The 11,733-nt window shown below is 37.1% G+C and overlaps 2 long non-coding RNA genes across 2 annotated transcripts; both read left to right on the top strand.

Annotated features, from left to right (window-relative positions):
• The first annotated feature begins 5,491 nt into the window (after positions 1 to 5,491).
• Positions 5,492 to 6,303, top strand: LOC120443407. The gene is made up of 3 exons (XR_005615421.1): positions 5,492 to 5,851; positions 5,946 to 5,984; positions 6,210 to 6,303. It is a non-coding gene; the product is annotated as an uncharacterized LOC120443407 (long non-coding RNA).
• A 25-nt stretch (positions 6,304 to 6,328) lies between these two features.
• LOC120443406 lies at positions 6,329 to 7,248 on the top strand. The gene is made up of 3 exons (XR_005615420.1): positions 6,329 to 6,363; positions 6,823 to 6,915; positions 7,226 to 7,248. It is a non-coding gene; the product is annotated as an uncharacterized LOC120443406 (long non-coding RNA).
• The last annotated feature ends 4,485 nt before the right edge of the window (positions 7,249 to 11,733 follow it).

Genomic DNA, 11,733 nt, shown 5'->3' with positions numbered 1-11,733 from the left:
ACATGGGAGAAAGATTGATACACACACACATACACAGGCGCAAAGTGAACAGGAGCTGTTAAGAGTCTGGGCTTGGTATATCTAGGTCAGTTAAATTAGCTGCACCTGCTGTAATCAGCCCTTACACACACACAGACACAGAGAGAGGTATAAGTTTTCTGCAGTGTATTTCTCACATTCAGGATTCCCCTTGAACAAATGGCCATAATTTCCTAATCGTAGGGGCTAGAATGCTCATTCTGACACCGTTTTGTTCAGAAGAGATGGGGAATCTGCAGGTCTTCTTAATTCAGAGATAAAATATAAATTATTGAAGATATATGACTTGTAATACACTGTAACTGAGTAGAGGCGAAGCAAAACTGCCTTGACTTGCCCTCAAACAATGTTTTGTAACTCTAAATCTATATGGAGCATCAAAATCATTCTTTCACCGTAAGAAACAGCAGGCTTTGGTGAACAGTCATGGGAATTTTCAGGTCTCTGTGGAAATCCATCAAAAGATATGACAAGAGAAAAAGTACCTCATTTCCAGAGTTTGAAATCTGATGAAATCTGAGCGAAGGACAAATTTCCTACTCTCAAACAAGTGTAATTCATGGCCAAACGGTAATGGGTGAGGAAAAACTTTTTGAATTGTGAGCATCAGGAGTGTCTGAAGATATATTTGCACAAGCCTCATGTCTCAACTTTGTTTCGTTAAGGAGATATGACGATTTGAAAATGCCTGTCATTAGAGAAATCCAGCGATGATTTTGAACACACTCTCCATTGAAAGTCAATGGAGCGTTTTCAGATCTTGTGTTGCTCTGAGGCGATTTGATAAAAATCTGTAACTTCCACAACAGTGATAGTGACGTTTTCTGAAAGCCAGCAAAAATACCTACATTTTGATGTATAATTTGTGGGGGTTGAGTGGAAATTGAGCGAGTAGCAAGAAGTTGTTTAGACATGAAGAGAAAATTCAGAACGAACCAGCACTCACTCTGACTTAATTGCATAGCAACCATAGCAACGCATGTATTTTCTGAAAAATCACAATTTTGCAACTGAAAACTTAAAGAGGTATAAAATTAAAATGGTAGAAGATCTGAAAAAGCTGAATCAGACAGGAATAGCCCAATAATTTGAGAACATTTTAAAGTTTGAATGGAGTTTCTAGGTGAAAGTATGAGGAGGTAGTTAAGTTTCAAAAACAAGCAAGTTTTAGCAGAATTGTGGAAGTTTCCCATTCATTTCAATGGGACAAATTAAAGGAAAAAAGTGTAATATTTTAAAAAGTATAATAGTAATAAACACCAAAAGTCATAGCCGGCATTAGCAGAAAGAGCAGAACAGTTTAGAGTTTGAACGGAGAAAATCGGCTGAAAACTGAGGGAGTAGATAAGTGCCAAAAAGTGTACGGAAGCAACTGGAATATAGTGGAATAAAGAATAAAGAGAAACAGGAACTCAATAGTGTGGAAGCCCTATTAGGGCATCCACACAATAAGATTAAAACGGTAGAAGATCTGAAAAAGCTGAATCAGACAGGAATAGCCCAATAATCTGAGAACATTTTAAAGTTTGAATGGAGTTTCTAGGTGAAAGCACGAGGACGTAGTTAAGTTTCAAAGACAAGCAAGTTTTAGCAGAATTGTGGAAGTTTCCCATTCATTTCAATGGGACAAATTAAAGGAAAAAAGTGTAATATTTTAAAAAATATAATAGTAATAAACACCAAAAGATATAGCCGGAATTAGAATTAGAAATTAGAAAATCGGCTGAAAACTGAGGGAGTAGTTCAGTGCCGAAAAACGGGGCAGCAACTTGAAGAATAAAGTTTAAAACAGGAACTCAATAGTGTGGAAGCCCTTTTAGGGCATCCACACAATAAAGAGAAACAGGAACTCAATAGTGTGGAAGCCCTTTGAGGGCATCCACACAATAAAGAGAAACAGGAACTCAATAGTGTGGAAGCCCTTTTAGGGCATCCACACAATAAAGAATAAAGAGAAACAGGACCTCAATAGTGTGGATGCCTTTGAAGGCATCCACACAATAAAGAGAAACAGGAACTCAATAGTGTGGAAGCCCTTTGAGGGCATCCACACAATAATAAAGTATAAAGAGAAACAGGATCTCAATAGTGTGGAAGCCGTTTTAGGGCATCCACACAATAAAGAGAAACAGGAACTCAATAGTGTGGAAGCCCTTTAAGGGCATCCACACAATAAAGAGAAACAGGAACTCAATAGTGTGGAAGCCCTTTGAGGGCATCCACACAACTAGAAAAATTTGCATTTCCTGCGAAAATCCTGTGTGACACAATTGAAAGCATATGTGTATTGTTTGTGTATTTATATACAAACACTCATATATATTCAAATAATTTAAAAAAAAGAAGTTCATTTACCTGTTATTACCAGACACCAAATCCGGTCGTTGGTACTTCCTGGCTTGTGTAGCCACTAGGTAACAAAAGCTCAACACTGGCCCTAGCATCCTGGAACACTGCTGTTGTGTTTTGGAGTTTGCATGTGCTTTGGAATCTTCGGGCCACCGTACCTGTACTGCATCATTTTTGTGGTTTATGATTGTGTTTTGTTTAGTTACCCCTCTTGTGTCATAGTGGTCTGATCAGCCATTATATATACCCTTGTGTGTCACTTCCTGTTTAGGTCAGTTATGTTTGTTTGGTCAGTCATTTGGTTTGTTGTAGTGATGGCCAAATGAAGCTTTCTGAAGCATTGAAGCTTGTGTTGAAAAATGGTTCATTAGTCAAAGCTTTTCAACACATTCCTCTCTGGTGACATCTGGTGGCCAAAAATACAAAAGAGCAGTTTGAATCTACAAAATGAAATGCTTCATTATGACTGCCCACTCTACAGAGTGGAGTTCACAATTCTGTCTAATATTGGGCTGTGTTGTGTTGTGTTGCTTTGAACATGTATTTTGGGGGGGTAAAAAAATTGTTATGTTTATTTTTCTAATAAATAAATTGAATCAATAAACTGTACCATAATGTGGTCTTTCTTTGCTTGTCACTTCTTGAGGTTGGTAAATAAAATAGACGAAAAATACATATAATAATGTACAACACATTATGGAGTATGCCTCTGCTGTGAGGTCCTGCGTCCAGGTACTTAACAGTCAACCACTGGACACCTAGACAGGTATGTTTATAAATGATATCATATTTGCTAAATATCTTATGCATTTTGGAAAATGCTTGCAAACTTGTCAAGTAAAAACATGATACATTTGATGTTATCCTGTTTGGTTTTTATTTAAGAAAATAATTTGTTCCACTGTGTGAGGACTGAGTCGGTTTCTTTTCTTGGATATAATTTCTCCTGCCTTAGAAAAAATCCTGTCACATGGACAGTGTTGGGGAGTAATGGAATACATGTACCGGCATTACGGATTTAAAATAAAAAATATGAGTAACTGTATTCCATTAAAGTTACCGTTTAAAAAGGTGGTACTCACTTTGTTGAAATAAATGGATTACACAGCGGTCTTTCCTGTTTCATATATTAAGCTATGCCCTCTCTATTTTTGGTAATTCCATGCCAGTGGAAACCCAAACAAAACACGCATTAAGAAGCTCTAATGCCTGGGTCTCAATCTCGCGGCCCATGTCACCTCTACTCGCGGCCTGCATAATGACGTGAAGAAATATTTTTTTTAATTATTATTCAAAAAATTATTTAATATCAAGGCAGAGTGTTACAGGCATAGCCATAAGAATGTAGCCTCATGGGCAGTGTAGTCCATGCTGCAGGGAGAATGGACTGTCTGTAAGCGTTTTTCGACTAAGAGCCCCACACGGAACCCGATGTATTAGCCAGAGGTCCCTTTACTACCGTTCAGAGCCACGGACCTGTTTTATATACGCGTGGAATAGTTTCCTATATGAGATTGCTGCTAAAAGTGCAGCCTTACCTAAAGTCCGCCCTATTGTTACTCATTTTATAAGATTTAAAAATCTAGTTGGTATTGGTATGGTGAGTATCCTTCAGTAATAGTAATAAATCACACAGCAATAGTACATTCATGTAGTTGTAAAAAGCATCATAATATATTAAGTAATCTAAAGTATTCAGAAAATGTTACTCACATTGAGTAAGGTAACGGAACACATTACAAAATACATTTTGGGGCATGCATTCTGTAATCTGTAGTGGAATACATTTTAAAAGTAACATTCCCAACACTGCACATGGAACAGCCAGCTGTGCTGGACTGCACAGAAACTGCAAAGCAAGGTTGTACAGATGGGGGTATACAGTGTTCCTGGTTGCCCAGAAATGGAGTGGATCCTCTGTTTGGGGAATCAAAGGATCTGCCATGTACCTCTATACTTCCACTGTGGTATCTGTTGTGGCATTCCTCGCCTGCCTCTCCACCACATGGCTGTCCAGCAGATCCCACGGACCATCACCTGAAAAGAATAAACACATTAAATAGCTGCACATTTTGTAGAATACCATTTTCAGATTAGTTTTAAAATAAAATATTTTTGTTTATTTATTACATCAAATTTGAATAGTCAAATTGTGCTGTCCTCGCCCAGAGTTTCTTAGTTTGACCAGCTAGACAGCGAGATAACGATGCTCCAATAACCAAACTTATTTACCTTTTCCGCTGATTTATTGAAGAATGGGCTCTGACCATTGCCTTCTCTTTGACCATCGTAAAACTGAAAGTACAAAATATTGTATTAGCTAACTAATGCCGTAACATCGTAAACTAGCTTGCTACACTCTTACACTCAAAAAAATGAATGAGGTGGATTGTTCAGTGTATATTAATTATTTATTTTCATTTTACTTAAAATATATGTTTTTGTTAAGTTAACATATGTTTTTCTAATCAAGTCTACGTAATTGTGTCTATTATTCACTGTACATAATACTAATGTGTTACTTGATGGCATAACATTTAAGTTAAGTCAATTAGGATCGATATACTTTGTATATCCACAAGGTGGCAGTAATGCAAAAACAGTTGTAATGAAACCGCGAAGAACAACAAGGTTTCACGGCTTGGGCCTGCTCATGCGCAAGACTTCAAATTTAACTTAAAAACGTTGTTTTGGCCAAGCTGCTGTTTCTTTGAGAGGTAAGACCACTTTTTTCTTTGACTATGTTGTGTAGTATCTACATGTCGAGCATGGTTATATTTTTGCGTTTGTCTTATAAGACATGTTATATCGTTTGTGTGCGCTTGTTCTACATTAGTTTTACTGGGTCCTGGACATGCTTATTTTGTGGACTGTGTAAGAAACATTTTTATTGTTTTTGGTTTTATTAAGGGATTAGCTACAGGGGTTCGTGGGGTTATTTTTTCATTTGCTTTCTTGGGATTCCTTTACTGTAATCCGAGAGTCATAAATATCGAATAGGATAGCAAGGATAGCATAAAGTGACATTTAAAATCCAAAAGTCGAGGGTAAAGCCACTGTGACACTATTGTTATGCTCTATCAGTAATCTGTATTATGTAAAACTGGTCTGTAAATACAGCATGTTTCCTAGCGGAGTTATACAGATCAGCATAGTTATAAATTACAGTTTGTTAAATCACACACTTACTTTTTTAAATAAAATTATTCACGACATATGAGTGGGCAGACAATGGAGGTCGACAGACCTGGTGAGAATTGCTTCTATAGAAAGTTAGCACAGCAGTGTCAATCTCTTGCTTTTCTTCTGAGTAGTATTTTATTTAGTTGTAATACAATCAATAATTTGCTTCTTGAAATTAAGTAATGAATTTCTTGTTTTACTGTATAAATTTCAGATCCTGCCTTTACCTGCTCCCTCCTATACTGATGTGGTGTATGTGGTACTGCTGAGCTTGTATGTGGTATGTGAACTGTTATACTTTTAAAAACAAAACTGTTTTATAAGTTAATTTTTCTTTAGTGACCCATCCCATGCCCCTGTTATTTCTTCTCCAGATCTGAACCATTGTAAAGGTTGCAGTTCAAGGACCTGAGGTATGAAATTCTTTTCAGATCAGCTGTGATCAATATTTTTTGGAACTTGATATATAACACTAAAAGCTGTAATGGCTCCATTAGCATTTTGTGTAAATGTTTGTGTTAAAATTATAGCTTTAATGAGGTCTTTCTACATTAGTTTCAGTTATAAAGTATGTATATGTGTACATATAGTATGTATATTTACAGTACAGTATGTTGTGTTTGTTGACATGTTTTCAGGTGGAAGCAGAATTTGTGAGGATTACTACTGCTCCACTTGTTCCAAGGCTTTTTGCACAACTTGACCAATACACTGACCAGCTCATAAAAGTCTTCAAGAAAAAGGAGGCGTTGCAGGAAGAAAATTAGACAAACTTTGGCCCCAGCCACAAAGGTGCGTTATTCTGTTGGTAGCAAAATATTATGGCTAATAAGATCACTTTCAAATTTAAACAGCTAGTGTATGGTAGCTGCACAGTGTACTTACATTTCTATTAAGCAAGACAAAGTTTGGTACTCAAAACTTTGGAAAATTAAAATTACCTAAACATAAGTAAAATCTGATCCCTCAATTTCGGGTTAAACCATAAGTGAATGTTTTTATGTTAAAGATCAGTTTTTGAATGCAAAAAAGATGATGTATTAGTTTGTCTATACCTCCATTATGGACATATATAATGTGGTGGAAACCCTACCCAACAGGTTAACTATTCATGTCCATGTGATGATTAGTTGGTCTTGTGTACATGTCTATCTGTGCAGTGAATATGTCATCATTTTGCGTATAATGTGAGTTTGTGTCATCCTAAAGTATATCTGTTTTCTCTTCCTGTATCTCTGCCACTCTCTACAGAAGGAAACTATTGAAAAGGGGAGGGAGTGTGTCCTCAGGGCACTACCTTTTTACCTGAATGAAGACCCAACCATCCTCTTCAAAGAATAATTGGTTGGTAATTTTAGTTTAGTTTTTATCTGTATTAAACCAAATTTTGAATAACTAATGTTGTTGCATGTTGTAGTGTTGTTGTTGTTGTTGTAATTTGCATGGAACCTGTTTAAATGTTTTGGGAATCTTCTTGTATATCCAAACTATTTATATTTATTGTTGAGTCTGTAGTCTAAAATAGTAGCGCACTGGGGTGCATGTTCCTAATATTGTGTTTACTTCATTAAAGGGTAGCTTTGGCTCTTTTTTTTTTCTTTTTTTTTTTTTAATTTAACTGGACGCCATTTTTTTCTTTGTTTTTGTGTCTAAGCTACAGCTACAGCTGTTCAGAGGAGCTGGAACAAATTACCCTTGCTATCTTCACCATCGAAAAAGCTGATGTCAGCACTCCTCCAGCCGATGTGGGTATAACCATCTAGGGTGTTCTGCATGACCTGGAAAACATGGCCTCTGCATGTGCACTCTTAATGGGTGGGATATACTGTATGCACTGAATCGCAGTTAACCTCGAGACTGAAAGCTTTCTTTGAAGTACTTCAGAAGCTCTTCCTTCATCTGTATGTCAGCAGACTCTTGACCAAGGTACAGATACTCAAGAATAAACTGAATGAATAAGCCAATCCTTAATTTGGATGATGAATGTTCTGTCAGATGGACAGAAGTTTTTCAGAGGCTGAATGGGAATAAAACGGTAATTTGTTGAAAATGACAGATAAAGGAAAATTACATGTAAGAGAAATTTAGAAAATTTTGAAAAGTTTGTAAACTACTACAATTTGAGAGATTTTACTCTTGGGGAGGGGGGCTAGTAAGAGACAATCAAAAGTGTTGAGATTTAAAGGATTTAATTGAGAGATGATACTGCACCAGAAATGTTGAAGGGTGGTGTGTATATTAGCGTTCAAGGTATATTGTTATGAGGTGGAAATATGTTCATATTCTGTTTGTGTTACATTGTGTGCATTGTAAAGGTAATTGCAATACATACTAAGAATAAGGGTTAGTTAGGAATGCAGGATGAATGTATATTTTGCGGACTTTTAAAGCGAACAATTGTTTCCATGTTAAAATGTTTACAACCCAAGTTTTTGCCCAAACACTGGTAAAATAAACGTTGAGGGTGGCAAGTGTTAAATGGTTACTGTTGTGCTGTTGCAAAAAACTGAACGCTGACAAGCTGTTTTATTGTTAGACCATAATGCTGGCATGTTTTATTTAAGTTTTATTTGGGATGGTGATATAATTTTCTTTGATTGCTAATATCAGTGGACTATTTATTGTTATTATTATTATTATTACAACATTAATTTTTTTTTAATTGTGGCTGTTGAGGTGGACACTTCACTTTGCATTGTTAAAGGAAAGCACTTCATTGGTGTTGTGTTATTGTACTGACCCTAAGCAATCATTGCAAATAGCAACTTTGCTATCCATTTTAGACACTAGAAGAAAAAACACTCCACAGACTTTACTAGCATCACATGTGCATAACTCAAGTGTCATCTTATCAACATGTTATGTGGTCTTCAATGTTTTTTTTCTTCTATTTCTGGCAGATACAGACATTTAATTTAAAGTCCTGATGTTGCATCTGTCTACATACTGTTCGTTACTAACCCTAATGACCTGTTGTGTTTTATTTTGGACTGGGTTTACACAAATGCTCACTGAATGTGTTGGCAATAAACGAAATTTAAAAAAATAAGTTGGATGTACTTAATTCATTTGTGTGGAACCTGTTGACAAAATAGATTTATGTAAAACTAATTAGTAAAGCACAAGGTGGCTGAAAATATAATATTTGAATTAATCTAACTTAAATTTAACATTTTACTGCCACAAATAAGAAATGTGTTGAAGTAACTAATCTAAACTATCTAACCTGTAAATATATCATTTATGTTCATACAACATAATTTGATTTAGGTAGTCTTAAATATCTCTTGTTGATCTTAAGTAGTTTTTTTAAATTAGATGAAATAAAGATTTTTGCTTTAAACTAACACAATGCAATTTCGTGGAACCTGTTGACAAAATAATTTTAATTAAAGTCAACGTTTCATTTTTTTGAGTGTACTGCAAGCTAACAAGATAAAACTTTCAAATGTACAAATTATCGTACCATTTTTACACAAAACAAAAGATAATAATTATTTTATCGTCACTCATACTTACGGACATATCTTGTCCAAGGAAACAACATTTTAAGGTCCGTATCAGCTTAGAACAATAACATTTCGGCATCACTTTCCGCCATCTTTGATTTTTTCACGTTATATTTTTTTCCTTTCCCAAAGTAGTCAAACCCATATTACAAAGCAGCCACTAGAGGGAGCTCTAGGGCAGTTTACAACCATAATATCCAGTTTACCTTATAAAAGGCAGAACACAAATGTAAGTGTTTCTAAAGATTTTTAATGAAATTTATATTTTAAGAAGCAGATTTTAGTTTTGTTAAAACATTTTATATTTACATATTTTCGATAACAGAATTAAATCTTTCTGACATTAAAGCTTATTCTTACTATTAAGACATTTTAAGAATATGCTGGAACCCTGTCATTGTGTTATGCACTTTAGCTCAACAAAAGCTATACCTGACTGAGTTGCAGACTGCTGGCTCTGGCTGTGACAAGGTAGATGGGGCAGGAGGGACGGGCATCATTTGGTCTTTTTCGTTTTCGATGATGGTGGCACATTCTCCAGTCAAATGCTTCACTGCAGCTTGAGCATTGGTTTGAATGCAAAATCCCCGAGGATTGAATCTTGGATCAAGCAGCGTAGCAATGGCCATTACACTGATTATTTCCAGGGGAAAGAAACAGTCACCTAGCATTCTTGTGAGGTTGATGCAGAGCTGGTATACATATACATATATATACAAAAAACTTGAATTTTACAATGTTTATTTATCGGCCACAACAACGGGGTGTCCAAATTCAGAGGCTGCGTCCACCTGAGGACCCGGCCTTCGCGATCTAAGTGGTCCTCCTAAAGCCAGGTAGACCGGAAATGAGTGACTGTGAAATTGGACGGTCTAGCCTTCAGAATTACGTCACCATCTGCTCCTTGCTGTCTAAAATATAACCGGACGCTGGCGTAAATTTTCTACCATCTCACACTTCTGTTTAATCAGATGGAGCTGCAATTTGCTTGGAAACCTGGGAACGGCGTGGCTTCTGGGTTCAGCGCTGACATCCGTCAGCATTTCGGCTAAGTCGCCCGGCCTGTAGGCCCGTTTCAGAGTGACGTGAGAGGAGCTGTGAGTTCGGCTGGTGGTCGACCCCGCTGGTTTTCGCTGAAGTGGTGGATGGACGGAGTTACTTCATGACTGAATTTAGCGGAGATAAGACAACTGGATGGATCGACGTGGCAGATCGTATGTCGGGTGGCGAGAAAACTGCTAGAGGGTCGTCAGCATTCGGTCTCTCGAAAGCGTCGCCGTCGCGTTCGGTGTGTTTCTTGGATTGCCGGAGGAAAAGTGATGGACGCAGAGCTTGAGTAGTTGTTCATCTGACGCGCTGATGGACGAGAGGACGATTGTAGTGAATGGAAGGGTGAGTAAAATGATGTTACTCCTGTGAGAAAGCTGTGTTTAAAGGTATCCGCCGAGAATGGACCCTGTTTGCACGTAAACGAGAATGATCGGCTTGCAGAACTGGGGGAACCTATATGGGGCTTTGGAGCGTGATGTCACGGGAGGGGGTGTGACCGTCGAGGCGCCATTTTAGCAGGCCAAACAAAGGGCTAAAGGAGCAAAAGCACACGGATAGCATCACCAATGGTACACACTTGCTGTGTTGTCGATTGTAATGTTAGATTGCACGATCGGGAACGGAATAAGCTGGAAAATGGGCTCTCTTTTTATCGTTTCCTCACCTGGAAGCAACGTGAGGGAGCTTATGTATCGGATGTTACCAAAAAGACATCTAGCCTGGATAGCAGCTGTGAGACGAGCTGATATCCAGTTCTCTACCATCCACAGATATCTGTTGGTGTGCTCCAGACATTTTCATTCAGGTAGGTTCTAAACAAGTTCATATTACTCTTTATAGCCTATTAGTTTTATTTTCAATGCACTCTGCGGTCATAGCAAATTAGAACAAACATCCTAATGAGTGATTTTGTAGATATACGTTCTATTTATAGAGTTGCTAATTGTTTTTCATTATTGCAGGCAAATCAGCCTATGAAATGAATGAAACAAATTATGACTGGGTTCCAACGCTACACATGGGGCACTACGAAATCCCTGCTTCAAACCACATGCTACATACCACCATGCCAAACAGATTACTTGGTGAAGAGGTGACCCTTCTAGATGGTGAAGGTTTGCTGCGTTTTGGTGAACATTGGTGCCCTAGTGTGGTAGTAAATCCAGGGGAAAATGCTCTTGTTAAATACTCTTAAAAGTCTTGTGCTGTATATGTAGTGATAAGTTTTCAAAGGAGACAGTAAATTACAGAATGCTAGTAGTGGGTGATATTATTTGAATGCTGTCATGATTTTATGTGAACATTTTGTCATTTGTAAACTATACATGACATTGATTCTAAATTGTAACTGATGTGATGTTCTACAAAGTAGAAAATGTATTTGTTTCTTTATTCAACTTTTTAAACAGTGGTACTTAGTAAGTACATATTCAGTAAATGCAAAGTTTTTACATGGCAATGCACTTCAGGCATAAATGTAGACCCCCTAAATAAAACATTATGGGTTATTCAGAACAGAACTATGCTTGGAGAAATATTTTCCCATCAGTTCAGACAACTCCTCCACAGTAGCAGGTGGAATTTTTCTTTTCTGAGGATGACT

The sequence above is a fragment of the Oreochromis aureus genome, linkage group 13, assembly GCF_013358895.1.
Source record: "Oreochromis aureus strain Israel breed Guangdong linkage group 13, ZZ_aureus, whole genome shotgun sequence".
NCBI lineage: Eukaryota > Metazoa > Chordata > Actinopteri > Cichliformes > Cichlidae > Oreochromis > Oreochromis aureus.
Note: the sequence above shows the minus strand (reverse complement) of the source record. Positions and strands in the feature narration are given on the sequence as shown.